A 19915-nucleotide genomic window follows, 5' to 3' on the forward strand; every position below is an offset into this window, starting at 1 on the left:
TTCAGAGTCATAATTATTAAGATATTTCAGGGTGGACTTATGTGGCTGACCATCTGAGGTCAGCATTGTCACCTCTAAATCATTGTGTTATTTTAATTTTATTTTATTTTATGATTTGTCTCAAACTTTGGAGTAAAAATAAATAAATAAATAAATACATCAAGAAGTCAATTATACGCACCCATCAATGGTCATTAATTACAGAAAAAGTAACGAAATACAATAAATTTAACATAAGTGTACATATTAATCAACTCGTAAACACAGTTTGAGAAGCGACAGAAAGAACCAAGGGCTTATCTAGTCCTGTCCCTTCCTTACTTTCAGTGTCAGATTCATAACTAAATATATTTCCTTCATCGGCTATTTATCGCATTAAATTAGAGAACAATGAATAACTAGTCAGAGCAACTTAATATTGGTTGTATCACCATTCTGCCAGAAATAAACATAAACAAATAGAGACTAAACTATACAGGGTATAATATGTAAGCCCCAAACTACATATAAACCCATCAACAATATCTCCCATTACACATACCAAAATATGAAAGTGGTCTGATTACTCAGTGCATTTGTATGAGTCGATTCACATTTGTTTGTATTGATTTTAAACAATGAGATGCGACTAAAAATATATTAAATCTCAGATAAAGACGCATTAAAGACCCACTTCTGTTGTCTTTTGTTTGTCACTTAAAAGTACGTGAAGAATGGTATTCATGGTTTTTACAGTACGACACAGAAACGAAGCAAGATGCACACAAATGTCCAAAAACAGAACAAAGTCATGCACCTTTAGATTGAATTTATTGTTGTTATAACACAGGACGTTGCCTTCATGTATGGGTTAATATCTGTAAAACTCTGCATCATACCCCAGCTGTCCTGTTTGTGACCCCAGTCCCCATCTGTTATAGCATCCCACCTATTCACTCCTTCCTCTGTTCTCCCTGGCATCTTTGGAGCATAGCCAGCAGGCTCTGTGATAAGTGTCCTTTTCAATGGTCAGAAGAAAATCATAGCACATCAGCAAAGAAGCTGCTCTGTTCTAAAAGCTTACACCCTGGGGTAAAACATAGGCCCCATTTGCACTTGTCATTTCATATTGGGTAGAAAATCAGTCACTCGCACCACTCCCTCATCCTTATAGATCTATAGGCTGTGATGCAAAAAAGATTATTCAGTGTTTCAAACTGATCAGAGATAAGATAAACTCGCAGTTGGGAGGAGGAAAGCTTCTGTCTGTGTTTTTAAGAGACAGATGCATTAACAAATCTGGTTTGATCAGATGCTTCTAAGGTGTATTTATACTCAGCTTTCAGGCTTTTTGATATTAGCGACTTCACAGTTATCACACATCACATGGCATCATTAACTTCTTTTTCCAGGTTTTTTTTTTTTTTTTTTGCATGTCTTTGATCCATCATTTTGTTTTGTCTGGAGGAACTGGTGCCTATGATCTTTTTTATGTCTCCATTTGTCACTGTGACACTATAAACACTAACACTCTCTCTGGTGGATTTCATAAATGACCAGCGCTAGAGTAGGCTGATACATAGAGAACAAAATCTTCCAGATGACGATGTTTTAAAGGTGGGGTATGAGATCTTAGAAAAACGGTTTGAGCAAGCTACATTTTGAAAATACTCAATTCAAAAGTCCAAACCCCGTTCTTCAGACATCCCCCCCGAAGCCACGCCTCCAGAGTACTGGCATGTGCAATACTTGTTCTCAAGGGTTCACAGCAGCTATTCGCCCGGCTCCGGTTGCTCTGATCCATGCATACCTCATTCAGTCTCCTCCAACACCCCGACTCTTACAGAACAGCCCCAGTTCATACCTATCTGACTAATGTTACATTTCCTAGTGATTTATGTTGGTGACAAAGCAGTTTTCCGGTGAACTTTCCATCCTAATATAACTAATATAGCCAAGCTCTACCTCTGGCTTCATTTCCTGAACAAGTGCCCCAAACCTCTGAGAACGCACGATTCATGCGTGAAGAGGGGTTACGCGCAGAGGGGGGAGGGACAAATGGCAGTTGAGTTTGATAGACGTATCGCCATTCAATCATTTTGATTGGGCGCTCAAAGTGATTGGAGGGTGTTTTTTCAGTCCTGTCCGTTCCACAGGTGACAGTTTTTTTTTTGTGTGTGTTAGAGCATTTAATTAATTAGTTATAATCGGGGTGTGAAGGGGATTTTAAGCAATATAGGAAAAAAAAAAAAAAAATGCTCCAGGAAAACATCTCGTACCCCACCTTTAATGAAGAAATGTCAGTAAACTGGCCTGTTTGGTCTGAATGTCAGGACATACATGATGTTACACTATTGTGTGGCCGTATGAAACATCTCCATTGACCTTTGCTTTTCATGATCTGTGACCACTGCATGCTTCATTTGTGCATATCTGACCCTTAGACCTTCCTCCCTTTCTCACAGGTTACATAAAAAGTTTTATTTTCTTTCTTTTTCTCTTCTCCTTTGTAGCTATGACTTGATTACAGAAGCTGAAAAAATGAGCAGAAACATGCTTTTTTTGACCAAGCCAAACAGGAACTGAGGTGGTCAATCAAAATGTTCTTTTCACTTCCTTTATTTCTTTTTGGAGGCTGGATGCATTTTGGCTTCTTAATCATTTTTTGTACTAAAAACCTGGCATAAAGTGTATACTTTGCAGTGTTCAGCACTGTGAAGTAGAGATGAATTACAAAGTTGCAGTCCACAGACAATTACTTCTCAGCCTGACCTAAGAAGCAACTCCTTAACTACTCCTCAATGCCAAGAAAGATGTATGGGCTACAAGCACCTGAAATGCACAAAATACCATCTTACAAAGTGGCTCAGCTGAATGATGGAAACTCTTTCTCATTTCACAAAAACCAACAGCTGTTTGCTAAATCATCTGTTAAAAAAACCATAGTGCCAAAATTCTGTTTAAATACCACATGTTAATGCCTCTCATATTTAATCGCTCAGGGAACAGATGCTGGCTTCTTTTTAATTAAGCAACCTCTGAGCTTTGTTACTTCTCAGCGAACGCTAATGCAATCTGCTTCACAAACCTGTAACTAGAAATGCTGAACATCCCATTTTCCACGTTGCTGAACTGGTTCTAATGATCGGTTGATAATGGCCTATAACCATACACCTAAGTCCTGAGGTGGTAAAGCCAGCAGTCAACAGGTTTAATTCAACTTGTATCCTAAACTTTACTCTTTGACATAAAAAGTTTTATAGTAACATATGTAATCAATAAACCACACACAGTTGCACTGCTGCTGTGATCCATAAAGGAAATTAGCATGCTTTGTAGAGTTTGATTTGCACCGCATTTTAGTTTTTTTTAAGATACTAAATCAATACCAAGCACCTAATGACCAATAAGTAGTGATGATTGTCTGCTACAGAATTACACAAGCAAAGTGAAATAGGCCGAGCCAAACGCTTTCTTTTTAAGGCAACGTGAGGTAAATGTATTCCACTCACATTTTGAGATTTGGAAAAGCAGCAGACCCGGCCCGTTTGGTGCGTGACATTGTTTGTGAGGTTTAATTAAGTCACAGTCACTCTTGATGGAGTTAGTTAAAGTCATGAGCCCCTGTTGACTTTGGAATGGCTGAGTGAAGCACATTCGTGTTGCTGCTTTGATTGTTTTTAGTCATTAAAGGATCAGCACCCTGGAGAAGTTAAGGGAAAGGTACAGCCAATTCCACTGTATCTGAAAAATACAACAGTTATCCATGGAAGGCTGAGTAAATCTGCTGGATTACTGAACGCTGGATCATGGCCAGCATATGGAAATGTAACCTGCATGGTACTAATCTACCAAGGTTTATCAGGAGGGAAATTTGTATTTATGATAGGATTTGTAGGTTTTTATCATGTGTAAAATTTGAAAGTTTTGAGTCTTTTTTACAAAACAAGTACAAGTATTAAGTTATTTTTAATTTGCCATGATTGCATTGTTTGCAAAGTTGTAATGTGGAATGTATTAAATTTTTAGCAGTGGAATAAAAAGCGCATCTAAAATCTTTTTAGATGCTTCAGGGCGGCCATGGCTCAGGAGGTAGAGCGGGTTGTCCAATTATTAAAGGGTTGGTGGTTCGAATCACGCTCTGTCCTAGTCATATGCCGTTGTGTCCTTGGGCAAGACACTTCACCCACCTTGCCGTTGTCACTCACACTGGTGTATGAATGTTTGGTGGCGGTCGGAGGGGCTGTTTGGTGCAAATTGGCAGCCATGGCTACAAATGTAGTTTACCACCACCAGCGTGAGAATGGATCAATAATGTAAAGTGCTTCAGGTGCCTTGAAAAGCGCTATAGAAATCTCATCCATTATTATTATAAACCACACAGTTGTGATTAAGATCAAGATTCAATTAAGGTGGTTGTATTCGTGAATCTGTACAAACTTCTTCAATTTCAGAGTTTTTTTTTTTTTTTTCAGTTTTTATGGAATAAAATGCAACTATGTATTAATGTTGTTGGTAATTTGGTCCTTTTTTCCATATCCTGCAGAGACTATTTTTACATTTTTAAATTAGAAAATCACCAAATTGTACTCTTGTTGTAGGAGTGCCATAATTTTGCATATAACTATGATATTTGGTATTTCAGAGGCCACACCTTCCCAAAATGTTTGTACAACTGATGATTAACAGCAAAGTATGAAAGTCAGTAGAAAATGTATACCATTATAAAAGTACTCTGCAGTAAACATATGTAGTGACAGTAATGTTACATTTTTCATTTCCTTATAACTATTGTGCACTGAAAAACGAGGACATTGCTGACTTTAACCATTTGACTTGGTCTATATTCAAAAAGTATTACTGTTAATTATGACTTCAGTATTTGTATTATGGCACATTACAAATGCATGCCTTCTAAATATCAATGCTGATGAATCCCCCCTATTCTGCCTTGAGATATACACTTATGGTGTGGACAAAAGGTGTAAACACAGCAAAAGCTGCACACTATTTGTGTGGGCATAGCCTTGGGCACATAGAATGTGAAAATGTCATTGTTGTGGGCTATGTTGGAAGGGGCCTGAGACACGCACAGTTGCACACAAAAGCAAACATTAAATGCATACACTGGCATTCTGAATATATCATTATGTTATGTAGGTCAGCTATGAAATATAACAACTGTCACAATAAAGAATAATGAAGGATTGTACAGCCATGTGGACATCAGAGGGTTATATTCCATATTATTTTCTTTTCACCATCATAATGGAAGAAACTGTGCTTGTTAACAATTACAGACTGTTAGGAAGCATTTCATAAAACGCTCAAAATCATATGTATGTTTGAAGAGATAAGACCGATAGGTTAGCTACCCATGGCTACACCCAGTTGTATAATCTAAGATAACTAGATTACTCCAGCTGCCATGTTCTCTAGCCTCAGGAGATGACCGTATATGTTGCCTGCCACCAAATGAACCAATAAGATTTTCTGTTACAATATCTGTGTTTTAACCAGTAGAGGGCGTATTTGGAGCACAATATGTCTGGGGGTTAAAATGCTTTTAGATTTGATTAGATAGAACTTTACTGATCCTTTGGGCAGAGCCTTCAGGAAATTGAGGGGCAATTTATTTCTCCAGTTTTGTGGTAAGCATAAAAAAATAGCAGCTGATGAGGAAAGAATGTAACCAGAGTTTTTGATTTGCAGGTCTGGCGTTGGGCTGATGGACCGCTTGTTTCTCAGGCTTGTGGTCTTGGGTTGGTTTCTCCTGCACAGCAGCACAGCTTGACAAAAAGGCTGCCAGTGATGCATGCAAATCTACCCTGATAATGGTATTAATGTCTGTACCTACAGGCAAGAGACAAGAGTTTCTGTACTACCTTGATAACCCTGAAAATGCTGTCATAGGGGGAGTGAGGAGGTCTTGACTAAAAGGTTTAAGATGAACATCCTTATAGTGGGTTGGGGGGGTTATATACTTATATATACTTATTAGAGAATCCAGGCTCAGGAAGATGTAGCTGCTAAAGGTAAAGGGATCTAAATAATATATTGTGAAATATCTTACATGCAGTAAAATTGTCACACACTTATGTAATGGAGTCAGTGGGTTTAAACTAGACATGGATGTACAGGGGTAAAAGTGAGCACCATTCTGCCTCTCCTTGGCTCGCTCTGTGTATAGTTCTGGTAAATCTGGGGCCAGTTTGGCTTCATTTGCAGCACAAGCCTCTTAATCCCTGGAGTCTCCAGTGTAGAAAGAGACATGAGGAGCATATGGAGGGCCTCTGATCCTTATTAGTACATGGCACAGGCAGCAAGAAAAAAATCAGGTGGTTTTAGGGAGCTGAACTTTTTTGTATAAGCCTTCATGGGTTTTTATCATTATTTTTTCTCACATCATGGCCCATCAGCAGAAGTGTGAAGCTTTTATTCCTCCTTTTGTATAAAACTTTCCTCTGTGAACAGTGAAGGGAAGATAAATTATATATTTATCGCACATTTTCTCTAATATTTAAAATCAGACTTAAGCTTCAATGTTGTAACTTTCATCTTCCGTTTGTCCACAGAAATTTCTTCTGTGTATTTCCCCTCTGCAGGACTGGCCTACTTTACACACAGTGCTCATTCATGTGGTAGAGCTGCCCACTAAGACCACAGTCTTCAACTGCAGGTCTCTAAATAGCTCCACTTAAGCTGTTGGGGTTAGGAAGAGAGGATTATTCATTCACTTCCAAAGACCAGATTTTGGTGTGGGTGCAGTTTTTGACCTAGCAACCTTCCAGTCACACATTTACAAGCATTCAGTTTTTATGTGGCCCAATATTTGACTGCCTCTGGGATGCAATGATGTAGCTGTAACAGAAACAACAGGGACCATTCAGTTTAGTGAGATATTCTCCAAAATCACGATCATCATCTGAATAATTTTTTCCTCTCTGCCAGCAGTGGTTGGCAGTCTAAACACCACCTACAATATATTTAACATTATGTTGACATTTGTCCCAAAAAGTCAGAGTTGAGCAACCTGTACGTCACCTCTCCACTCACAAAAATCAATGATTTGCAAGCTCTTCAGCAGTTCAACCCATTCTAAGAAGAAAAACAGCACAGAAAGAATAATATAGTAAGTTATCCACACTGGCCCCATACATAATTAAAGGCATCCATACAAACAAAGTCATGTTGTGGGTAAACATAAACCTCACATGGGGAAAAGGTCAATACAGCAAACCCATAAAAAATTAATCTGATTGGCCAAAAGGTGTCCGCATGCTTGAAAAGAATTAATATGATCTGATTCTGTCTGAAGGCAAAAGTGATTACGCCGAGTCTGTATGGAGCGGTCACATTCGGAGGTGTGGTAAATAGCCGGCAGTCATATAGAGGAGAGCAACTCAATAATTATTCAAATGGGGATGAAGGCATACACTTTCAGACTGTTTTTCCTTAAAGGCGAGTATTTGTACACAAAAGAGTGATAAATTTCCCGTCTATTTCTGTTGCAGCATATCACTCACGATCTGAGTTAGTTGTCAGCAAAATATACCCTGGTACCCCACGGTGCTGATCTGTAGTTGGAACTCTTTGCTTTAACCCATAAAGACCCAGTGCTACTTTTGTGAGACTTCATATGTACATTTTTTTTCTCCCTTATGCAATTAATCACTACTCATTATAATATTATCCTCTCCATTTTGCATTTATTTCAGTGAAAATCAGGTATTTTCCTACATTTATTTTACTGATCATGTACTTTAATTATTACGCTGCGATTAGGCTACATTTGTTTCTGATATTTTTTATTGCGAAGCCTTATCATAGTACAGACATGACATCCCCTGAGTGGTACATTGCGCTTCATTTTTGATATCAACATAACAAACGCATAATCAGAAACGAAAAGAAAACAACATTGATCAAGTGAGAAGAAGAAAAAAAAGTGGGGGAGGGGGGTTGGCAGAAAAACAAAAACACAATTTGACATCTCACCTCCCCCTCCCCATCCCCAGAGTCACTGAGATAAATTGGGGTAGTGCTACACATGGATTACTGCTCATGTAGTGGATCTTAACTGTCCAGCCCTTCCATATATGACATCACTGGTTTTCAGTTTGTTTGTTTTTTCAAATTCTCCCAATTTGTCATTAAGTGTGTATCTAATCCTCTTCAAGTGAAGGGTGACCATCATTGTTGTTATCCAGGCTTTAATAGTTAGTGTCTCTTTTGACGTCCACTACAGGAGAATGAGCTTCTGTGCACAGAGACGCTGAGATTACATTTGAGGGTTATCACACCAAAAACCGAGAAAACCTAAGAAAAATATTTACATTGTCTACATGACTGCTGCTACTACATTTGCACATTTTATACTACCTTAAATTTTTAAATCTTAGCCTTTCATACAGTATACCTCCATTTTGTACATATTTTTCAATTGCACACTTTTATATTTTTATACTCTTTCAACCTGTAAAGCCTGAACCACTGACAGAAAATTCCACTTCTTTGAAACTGGAGCCTTTATCAGTCCTTCTGAACAACCCCAAAATTTGTTTTTCAAATATCAGTTTCCATATATGAGTTTCAGTTTTGTAAAATATTTGATACATTGGGTCTCAATGCTCAAATATTATTATTTTTAAACACACAAAACATAATATAACACAAACATGTCTAACAAATTGTAATTCCTTTTCAAAATTAGCGAAGTTCTGCCTCCGTCCTCATTAATTTAATCTTGTAGTGTCACAGGAAAGGCCTCTGGTGAATGAATTCCTCCCCCCTGGTGGATTATCTGTGTATTACATGTGACTTATTGTATACATCAGATTTTTCAAGAAAAAAAATATCACACTGATCATAAAGAGGGCTTCAAAACCTCATGTATCAAATATGATACGTTTGGTGTTATAGGGTTAAAGATGTTTGTATCTGTTGTATTGCTACTTGATGTAAGTGCACTGTTGCTGGCAGAGACCACCTGTAATCTTGTTGCACAAGAGGTGTAACCACAGTAAAGCCTATTCTATTATATTCTATTCTATTCTAAAAAGGGACTTCATCAGTGAAATCTATCATTAACTGAACATAAACCAAGTGTCTCCATCCACTGTCATTGATTAAACTTAATTGGTTTTACTGGTGAATCAGTGTTGTAGAAGATGACGGTGTTTCCACGGTAACTACGGAGCCTCTGAACGTCCAAATGAGTCATATCTGATGACCATGAAAAGATGACAAACCGCATTTTACACCAATTATTTACATATATTGATAGGAGTAGTGGTTCTAAAGTTATTAAACATTTTCGATCGGTAGATGCTTTTGGATGCTGGCGTACATACTGTATGTTTGGGTCTTTATGGGTTAAACAGTACTGACAAAAACAGACATTATTTTAACATAGGTTCATTAAACTGTATGAAAGGATAACGAGGGCAAAACCCCTCACACTGCAACCTCGTTCACATCATTCACACTAAAACCACCCCCACCAAAAAGCTTCTAATCCACACAGCTTTACTTTTGTTTATCCATATTTTTTAAAATTTATCATGAACAAGATCTTGTCTCATGCATTCATAATTTCTACACCCTCAGAACTTCCTAACAGGGGCAATGTATCTTTTCTCCCCCCGTTTTTTCCTGTGGTGTGATCATTTGCATAACTAATCTGGTATTTACATTCATCAATTGCTTCATTAATTAGGTCAGTGATCAAAGTAGGATTTCTAACACTCGGGAGGAGAGGAAAAAAAATACATTTTGGTGGCTCTCTGCTACAGCTCTGCTCAGTAACAAAAAGGATTATAGGCGAGGAGTTTGGGTTGAGATCTAACGCATAATTTCTTATGGATAGCCTGCTGAGAGATACTGCACTCTTATGTAACTCAGCAACATCATTATGGAGACAGTCAGGGAAGGCAGATAGTCTCCATCTTTTTGCCACTACCACTAGCAGAACAGTCAGATCGCCCACGCCATCTACTGGTGGACACGGGGAGGATTTTAACCACCGCTAATGACCACCCAGGGGAAAGAGCCAGGGGCAGAGGAAAACTAACAGTCCTTTCAGGGGCTGGATTTGAGGTTTTTGAACACCAGTGACATGTATGATCCACCATTGGCCAGTGTCATTAGTCATGTGAGACAAATCCAGGCTCTGGGACCCACAATGCTGTTCTCCGACTCTCCCGCTTCCTTTGTCAGTGGTGATGTGTAATTTGTCTACCTTCTGCATTCATCTGACCTTCCACTTGACAAGGCGTCGTCTCAAAGACAGGTTTGTGTGTGCTGAGTATTTGCGGTATCTTGCTGACACACACAATGTAACTATGGACCAGTACTGAGGTCCCTGTTCCACTTCTTTAATCTCTCATCTGCTGGCAGCACTACATCATCATCTGGAAACACAGAGCACAAGACAGGAAAGGTACACAAATAGAAACTGCTGACCCATCTATTTCATATGTGTGTAAAAAGGCATGAATTATGAAATATATACACAATTGAAAAAGGCATGATCAATTTGATAAGCATGGCTGGACTGAAAAATGACTGTTGCCTTGCTTTAATTGCACATATTGAAGTTTTTGCGCCTCACTGAGTTAAGTGTCCTGTTATTGGAGTTCACTTTCTCTGAGTGATCCGCTTAAAATACAACTTGCACAAATGGAGAGAGCATTGAGTTTAAGAATTTTATATGCCACATATGACCTGAATGACTGCTTTAACCACATATTGATTCATGCAGTTAACACTCACGAATCATACAGTTCACTTACAGCTCGTCAAATCACATTACAGTATTTACCATATCAATTGCCTCTATATATGTGCCAAGTTTGAAGTAAATTGAAACAAAATTGATGTTTTTATAGACATGTGAAATCTCGTCCATTATAAGTAAATGGGAGGGGGAAAAAAAGATGTAAAAATTTAATTAAAAATTTTAACTTTGACGTACTTTTCCCAAAATGTAACCACATCCATTCTGTGTCGCTGGCAATCTATAAACACAATTTGATATGAATTCAACCAATAGTTTTGCTGCTACAGACATGTGAAATTTCGCCCATTATAAGGCTTGAGATAAGGCTTGCGGAATCAGAAACATCTTTTAAATCACTTCTTAAAACACATTTTTACAGACTTGCTTTTATGTGATGTCTGTCCCCTTTTTAACCTTAATTTTTAAATTTGATCCTGTTTGATTATTAACTTGTTCATACATCTCTCTAATTGTGTTGCTTCTGTTTTAGTGTTTTTACTTGCTTCGTGTATCCTGCTGTTGTGCCCTCTGTCAAAGCACTTTGTAAACTTTGTTTTTAAAGGTGCTATACAAATAAAGTTATTATTATTATTATTATTATAAGTGAATGGGAATTTTTTTTTTTTTAATTTAAATTCATTAAAATATGAACTTTGAAAAACTAGAAATACATTTGCTAACAATTTATACATTTGAACATGAGAACTAAACTGCAGTATTGATTTAATTTACTTCATGCATCTATGTGTACAACCATTATCTTGTTTTGTCCAGACACAGTGAAACTCCCAAAGGAACCTGGTTCAGTAATTAGAGGGAGCATTAACAGGAGTATGTGACCCCAACTTTCACCTCACCCCCCTGAGTATACAGACCCTAGACACAAATACAAGTTATTCAGCAATCTGCTATGAATCTGTATTGACCCTACAGTCAGCTGACACACTTGAAATAACCAGATGGAACCAGCTTCTCCTTGAAGTCTTAACCTTAATGGCACATTCTATGTCTGACCCCAAGACATGAATGATAGGACACACATGGAATGAATAAATACAGTGGAGATAGAATGCAGAGAATGGACCCATATTGTAGGTTTCTTTATTTTGTTCCATATTGGGCAATTTTCCACATTTAGAGGGGTACATCTGTGAAATAATCTGGACCAGAACTTTAAAATGTTTTTTTTTCAGTTTGTGCATTTAAAAGGATGTATGAATCCAGTCTAATAACAAAATATAGAACATTATCTGAATAAATGAATATCCAGTTATAATAAAGAAGAATGCATAAAAATATGATATTATTGTGTGTTGCCTATTTGTAATTAATTAATGAATACAGACTATCATGATAAGGAGATATTATCACATTTATTAATGACTGTATTTGTAGTAAGTACTTAAAGTGCATATAAATATTATAGTTTATATTTTAAAAAAAAGGATTGATTATGCAACTCTGATTATGTGTGAGGTGACTAAAAAAAGTGTATTTGAGTGGTTTGTACGGATGCTTTGTGTTATTTTATATATATATATATAGAGAGAGAGAGAGAGAGAGAGATAGACAGACAGACAGACAGACAGACAGACAGATAGATAGTGTTAACAAAGCAAAGGAAGCAGAATTAATTTAAGTATTAGTTTGTAAAAAGGGGGTGGAAGGCTGTAAGTTATACTTCTTCCCACTCCTTTTCAAGCACCAAAAAATTTTGTTTGACTGTGTTGTATGGCTCTTTGTTATCTGATGATTCTATGTGGTCGAAATAAAACTAAACTAACAAACTAACTACTGGCCTTGATGGATGTGTGAGATCTATCCTAGCCCCTTCCCACCAACATGGAACCAAAAAAATAAACTGGTTCAGAAATTTCCCAGAACCATGTCTCTCTTATGGAACCAAACACAAGTTACGGTTTCTTGGAACTGAAGTGTAAATCCATGTGGGCATGTTGTGTCCTACAGGTTGAAAGAAAAGAGAAAAAAAAGAGAGGATGCAGATGCAATGTAGCTATCTCAGAAACCAATGGGGAAAAGTAAGTGCAGTAATTGCTTGTTAAGCCCAGTGTTTGGTGTTGTTGATGGTTTTTAGTTGGTTAAACGAAAAGCTGGAAAGTGGCACAAGATTTAGCAGTTGATTGCAAATTAACAAGAAATCTAATACTGAACAGACAAAATAAAGTTGTCAAAAAATGCATGTGGATAAGGACATGTATTATATTTTGTCTCATTTGACGTGATGGTCCGCATCACCATCTGTTAATTACGCATCCTTGGTTAGAATTATTCACTCTAAACCCGAGGAAACGTAACCAAGCTTGTAAGAATCCTGAGTAGAACCACTTCAAGAACCAGAGCTAATTTGGTGAAAAAGGCCTGTGAGAGCACTTCTTGTGTAATCTTACTTGAAATGTAATCAATACTAGTGTTACGTTTCAAGCCAATGTGATATTTAACTGAGAAATTGGCCACATGTAGTACAGTACCTGTAAAGTGGTTGATTAAGGCAACGGTAGGCCTGTTAAGTGTCATCCATGACGCTGTGGGCTGGAGCTCATATAATTGAAGTGGTTAGGAAACAGGTTCTACATTTTTTCTAAATAGACTCAGAAAAAAAGCATTCCAATATGTATCACTAGAAAAGCACACGGAGAACACAGAGCTCCACCAAGGCAGATCAGTCTTCCCTACCCCAAATCACCACCAAGATTTAATCATTTGTTCCTTTTGCCAGTATCAACATTTCCTGAAAATTTCATCCAAATCCGTCCATAACTTTTTGAGTTATCTTGCTAACAGACAAACAAACAAACAGACAAATCCCGATGAAAACATAACCTCTACCGTTCCTTGGCGGAGGTAAATATTATGCATAATTTTCCATAGTTTGTGCTCTTACTCCAGCCTTGGTATCTTTGCCTCCAGTCAAGTGATACCGGTACCTAAACACCACCATAAACAAGTTTTATAAAATGTGTGGCCACAAAAAGCAGATATAAAACACATGTTCATTCAGCAATCATTAATCCAAGACGGAATAAGCTTGAGGGATGGCACAGGAGCCAAACTAACTCCAAATGGAAATAGAGACACAACTATACACTGGTATTTGTGGAAAAAAAAAAAAAAAGAAAAGTAAATCCCTCCATCAGGCTGAGAGTATCTAAGAATAAATTATTTCAAGTAACCTGCTCTTGTAATTGTGTTGAAATAAAATGTAGATATAGAGGGATATGTGAGGTTGTGAGTGTTTGGACACACAAGGGTATAAAAGCTGTATTTCAAGTTGTGACATATTAAACTTAAAGGCGAGAAATGGCAAATCGCAGGTCAGGCAACAGTGTGTGTCTCCACAGATTTAGTGAAGTCTATGTCTCAACAGAGGGCTACAGCCTCCAATTTGCTGGTGAACTGCTGAACTGTAATTGCCTGGTATGGCTCTTATCAAACTTATCAAACTCATGCCACTTTAATTTTGTGCTTCCTTTTGCTGGCCTACTGTAACCTCTGAGAACCTCTTTGGAGTAAACAGAAATTACATGAACAATACCACTTTTGTCTTCTTTTACCCTGGGAAAGAGTTTGCAAAGTACCATGTGGCATGTCCAAAGTCCAAAAAGACTGCAAAAACAGTTCTTCTAGCATTACCTCTAATGATCTAGTTATGCAGTGAAGTTTTAACTAATTTTGCTGTTTTCAGAAATGTAACTTTGTGCTTTTATAGCTTGTTTTGTTTTGCATTGCTCTGACATGAGCTTTTATCTTCATATAAAGACATTCTTTGTCTTATCTTACTCTCATCCCCTCAACCTATAAAGACCCAGTGCTACTTTTGTGGTAGTTCCCAAATCAATTTCTTAAGTGATTTATCACCATTTATTATAATATTATCCTTTGTATTTTGTGGGGTTTTTTGCGTTTTTTCACTGAAAATCAGGTATTTTCCTATATTTAATTTACTGATCATGTAGATGTTCGTTAAAGCTCTGATTAAACTTGAGGGTTATTATATCAAGAAGAAAAAGGGGTTTTCTCAGCAAAATATGTCATGAATTGAATGTAAAACAAGTGTGTCCATCCACTGTCAGTGATCCAACTCCATGGGTTTTACCAGTGAATCAATGTTGTAGAAGATGACAGTGTTTCCATGGTAACTACAGAGCCTCTGAATGTCCGAATGGGTCATATCCGATGACCATTAAAAGATGATAAACTGTATTTTACACCAGTTATTTACATGTATTGATAGGATTAGTGGATCAACGGGTATTAAACATTTTAAATCAGTAGATGGTTTTGGTCACCAGTAGATGTTTGGGTCTTTATGGGTTAAAGTGAATTGGTTCAGGGATTTGTTGATAGTTTGTCAAGACACACAGGGACTCCAGTCTTTCTAATGGTAGTTAATGAGTTTTATGGGGTTTTTTTATGTTTATGTGTTCTAATGCAATAGCTGGGATACACAGTGGTGCAGGTAAGGGGAAGCACTATATGGCCAAAATGGAGGTGTGTTTGGTGGCCAGGGAAGTAAATACAAACAGGGATGACAGCAATGCAGCTCACTGTAATAAGTAAACACATCACAACTCCATGTGATTTATTGCAGAGTCTGGATGACATTTTCAGCTGCGGGACAAAGAGCCACGGTCTTGTTTTTGTTTTTTCAGAGTTTTTTTTTTTTTTTCTTATCCCTTTTTTCTACAGAGGACAAATCCTGCATTTTTATTCTTGCATTTCCCCAGTAAAGAAAGGGCAGTCTGCTTATCTCACTAGAAGGGGAGAATCCAGCCGCTTTGGCTGTAAGGGTTGAGAGGTACGGTATTGGAAAATAGGGGTGGGAGGTTGCAGCTTGATAAAGACCCGAGAAGTCCACCATGACAAGAATAATAAGTCGTTCCTGTCATTGATTCCTTTGAATTTATATTTATTTTCAGTAAAGGATTCCCGCCTCCAGCAAAGGACACAAACAAACCCAAAGAGAATCACATTTTTTTCTTAAACATTATACACTTACAGTACATACTTTTTTTTTTTTTTGAGTTACTCTTAATGCAGCTTTAACTGCTATATAATTAAATGAATGTATTGATCACAAATCTTTAATGGAGTCACACCACTGGGCCTTGTGTGCATATATTTTCTAGGCTTTGACAAAACCAGACAACAAAAAACCAAACTAAATTATTCACGGACTGAATTTTAGAAGCTGTTAGTGATTGGCTTTGCTTTAGAAAAGTACTGAAATTTTAAAAGAAAATGCAGACATGTACTGAAAATAGTTAACAAGAGGAGAAAGGTCTGGCAAAGCAGCTCCCAAGTCAGCATTCCAGGGCTATTATGCTTGCCAAGGGAAGCTCATACACAATAAAACTTTAAATATACAGGTGTTGAGAAGTGCTAAAGTAGTAGAGTATCTCAATGCTGAAGTGTTTACAAAGAGTAGCACACTGTAAATTATATTTAGTATTACATAAAATCAGGGTGCAGTAACTCTAAACAGCCTCAGATTGCCAACCTCCAGAGTAGCAACATTAGGCAGCATGTTATCACCTCATCTCAGCGATGTGCTTATCTTCCCAAACAACAGTAAAATATGAGCTTATTGTCCTCAAAGATACAATAAAATGTGTAATATCTGGTAACAGATAAGGCCTCTATATCATCAAGATTTCCAAATAAGAATAATATTGTTCTATCAGTCATTTGAGATTATTCATGTGATAACAGAGAGGATTTTCCTACCCATGCCTATAGTTGACACAAACATGATAAATAAATGTGTGAAAGGATTATGAAGGGATCTGTGATGACAGGCCTAAGGTAACAATTCACAGCTGTAAGAAAAGGTAGACCTCATTCTGTGCTGTAAAATCTGAATGAACGTTATAAAGGCAAATCTGCCTTGTCAAACATTAGTGGAAGATGTAAAGGGAGCATTGGTCTTAGCATTTGTTTGCCCATAAAGAGACCCACAAGGGGGCAGTAACTTGTTGATGTCCCTGTCAGTTTAGATGTGGCTGTAGGGTAAAGTTAAAACAGAGGATGACAAAAGACAAAAGCTGACCATTAGGCAATCTCTTTTCTTCATCAGTAAACTTTAATCTGTGATGTTCCTGTTATTAAAAAGTCCAGTTCAGTTTTTTCACTTGTATAAACATAGACAAACTTCTACTTTACTGTGATTCATGGCTTAAATAACTGCTTGAACTGCTGACGTAACCATCTTGAGCTGCAGTATGATTTGTATGTGATCCATTTTTAATTCCAAACATTGCAAAGGCTTAGTAAATGGGCTTCTCTTTGGATACACAGAGTGAGATAGAGGAAAAAGGGAGAAAATATGACCTCACGTCTTCATCTCGATGGGGTCATGTGCATGGGTCTGTCTGGCAGCCAAAATTAATCCACCTACAGTGTAATCATGAGGAAATGCCTGGGAAGTGTTTTAACCTGCCCGTCTTAATCCAAAGTGCCAGAACACTAAATCAGGCAGCTCTGAGCAAATATTCCAGTTGTTTTTTGGCTTGGCCTCTGGAGCGGGTTTGCACAGCACTCTCGCTCTCTTTCTTCCTCTGAAGCACTTTGGCATTGACCCCACATAGCAGCATGCTTTACAGAAATACACTGGGCCCAGGCAGCATGTGTTTGTGAAATATTTATTACATACATTCCACAATGAGAAACATTTCCTTGACTCTACTACTACTGCAACTCTTGAGCAAGGCACTGATAGGTCCAGATGTTTTCCTAAAGCTATAGGGGCCAACAGTGAAAGAGTGTGTTTGGACTGGGTAGCTCTTGGGTATGACTGTAAGTGACTGTGTGCATGTGAAGCAGGGCGTTATTGCAAAAGAGCACATGTTCTCACCAAACCTTCCCAGGATAAATAAAGGTTTAAAAAAAACACACTTAAGTATTGGCCGGTGACTGCAGTGTATGTAACTGAGATACTCTGTCATCCTGTTGGGACTCTCCGGCATCTATTAGTTTAAGATCGATTCCACATGTTTTCAAATCGATGTGAGATTTGATTTTTGTATTATATAGTAGTTTTACTTCAGATAAACTCACAGATATGGCTTTGTTTGAGGTGAGTAGTTTTTCTTTTCAGTAATCATTCAGAATAATAAACACTAGATGCTTTCATCTCATCTAGGGAGTGGCAGGACAAGGAATTGGGTTTGTCCCATGGGGTAAGGGAGTGTGATGAAATGTAAATTCCCACACTCACTGTCCTAACCCCTGAGAGGGTTTTAAAGGGGGAATTTCAGGAAGAAGCTCCACATTCAACACCCTGTTGAAGTGCTTAAGATGCTCCAAGTCCTCTACACATTCGCTGTGTGACCACGTGATGTTGTGTGTCTTGTTGCGTAAGTTACTTCCAAACTGTAATACATTAGAGATTACTTGTTACTGTTATTGAAAAGTAATTCCTTACCTTACAATATTACTGTCTCAGAATCGTAACCCCCCCCCGCCCCCCATACAAGAGATAGGAGAGCCTTACAGGGTTTCTACAGGGTTCTACAAGTTAAATTTAAGACTTTTTAAGACTGGCAAAAATTCATGATTCCTAGAATTTAGGGAAACTCGTGTCAACCAGGTTGAGTATGATCTTTTCTCCAACCAAGCGTCATTAAATTTGCACTTCCTCATGCTTACTTTTGTCCTGAGAGCTGTCCCTTAAAGTTCCCAAAGTTAGCTTTCTCAGGTGACATGGTGTTATTAACAGCTACATGTGCGTTGGGCTGAATGTTCTGTGATCATTCCTCACTGGGGGCTGCAAAGTTAGCGATAATTGGTTCCTTATTTCAATATTAACTGTCAGGTTTGAATGGGTGGAACTGAGTCACTGAACGTTACTTTCTTTGCAGCTTGGACACATTTAAACACAATACAACAAACAAGTTTATGGCAACATAACTTAAGACCAATCCTATAAAATTTAATACCTTTTAAAGACTTTTAAGGCATTAAATGCAGATTTGTAAATTCAAAACTTTTACCCAGGGAACCCTGGCCTTCGGACACATAATGCGGACAGATAGCTCAGAACATAACGCTACGATCTATGATGTTTGAATCCCAGCAGGAATGCTTACATTTTTTTCAACATTTTACATGTTCAAACAGGGGGTGCTGGTAGATAAAGAACTCTAACTAGTCATAGAAATTAGGGATGCACCGATACCACTTTTTCCAGACCGAGTACGAGTACTTACATTTGAGTACTTGCCGAAACCCAGTACCGATACTAGTCCTTAATAATCCCATTCCAGTTCTTAGTTCCTTTTGTAAATGTGCTTTATTGTCATTGTCATTAGTCTGACTGGAACAAAGTGCTGTTACTGACATTTAATGTGTTGGAATGAGCGTTTCTCAATTAATCCACCAGGGGGCGCCACTCTTAATTAACCATACTGGACAAATACCACGAAGAAGAGTAAAGTTTTTTGAGAAGAAGAAGAAGAAAGTCAGTAATAACAAACATAGAGACGACAGAGGTAACGCTAATTTGATACTAATAGCGTTTTCACTGGTAAGGTTTAAAAGCTTAGCTTCAGCAGGTAGAGGAAAAAGAAATGAGTGATAAGTTTTGTTTTCACTTCTGTTGGCAGCGGTCCGTACCATTCCGTACACCCGCTGGTATTCTCATTCTGTTTACGCATCCGCGAGCACCTGGTAAACGGATGGAATGTACGCAGAGGGACAGAACGCTGCGTCCGTATCTGTCTGTCTTTAACGTTATTTGCAGTCAGCGTTACTTTTATCACCGTCATTTATTTTGAAAAATTTCCACACTCTTCACACTCCCCACACATTATTCCTCTTCCTCGTACCTGCTGCCCTTATCTGTGAATGTCACACGGCCGTAAGTGATACCGGTGCATTTGTATCGGATGTCTTTTACAAGTACGAGTACACACACTGAGTATCGGAGCCGATGCCGATACTCGTATCGGTGCATCCCTAATAGAAATGTTAGCTTACCTTGTCATTGCTGATCACAGGGATCATGCTAACTAGCTTCTTAAAGCAGGGTTAGGGTTAGTAATGAGTAGACGTCCGTGTGACCATTGCCTTCTGCCATCTTCACCCATTGGCTTAACACCAACAGGAAATACAACTTTCCTGCTGCATTTTTGATTCCTT

The 19915-nt window shown here is 37.9% G+C and overlaps 1 long non-coding RNA gene across 1 annotated transcript; it reads left to right on the forward strand.

Annotated features, from left to right (window-relative positions):
- Positions 1 to 221: 221 nt before the first annotated feature.
- LOC115416943 (uncharacterized) lies at positions 222 to 18376 on the forward strand. The gene is made up of 3 exons (XR_003935065.1): positions 222 to 597; positions 5846 to 5857; positions 18366 to 18376. It is a non-coding gene; the product is annotated as an uncharacterized LOC115416943 (long non-coding RNA).
- The last annotated feature ends 1539 nt before the right edge of the window (positions 18377 to 19915 follow it).

This window comes from Sphaeramia orbicularis, chromosome 3 (genome assembly GCF_902148855.1).
Source record: "Sphaeramia orbicularis chromosome 3, fSphaOr1.1, whole genome shotgun sequence".
NCBI lineage: Eukaryota > Metazoa > Chordata > Actinopteri > Kurtiformes > Apogonidae > Sphaeramia > Sphaeramia orbicularis.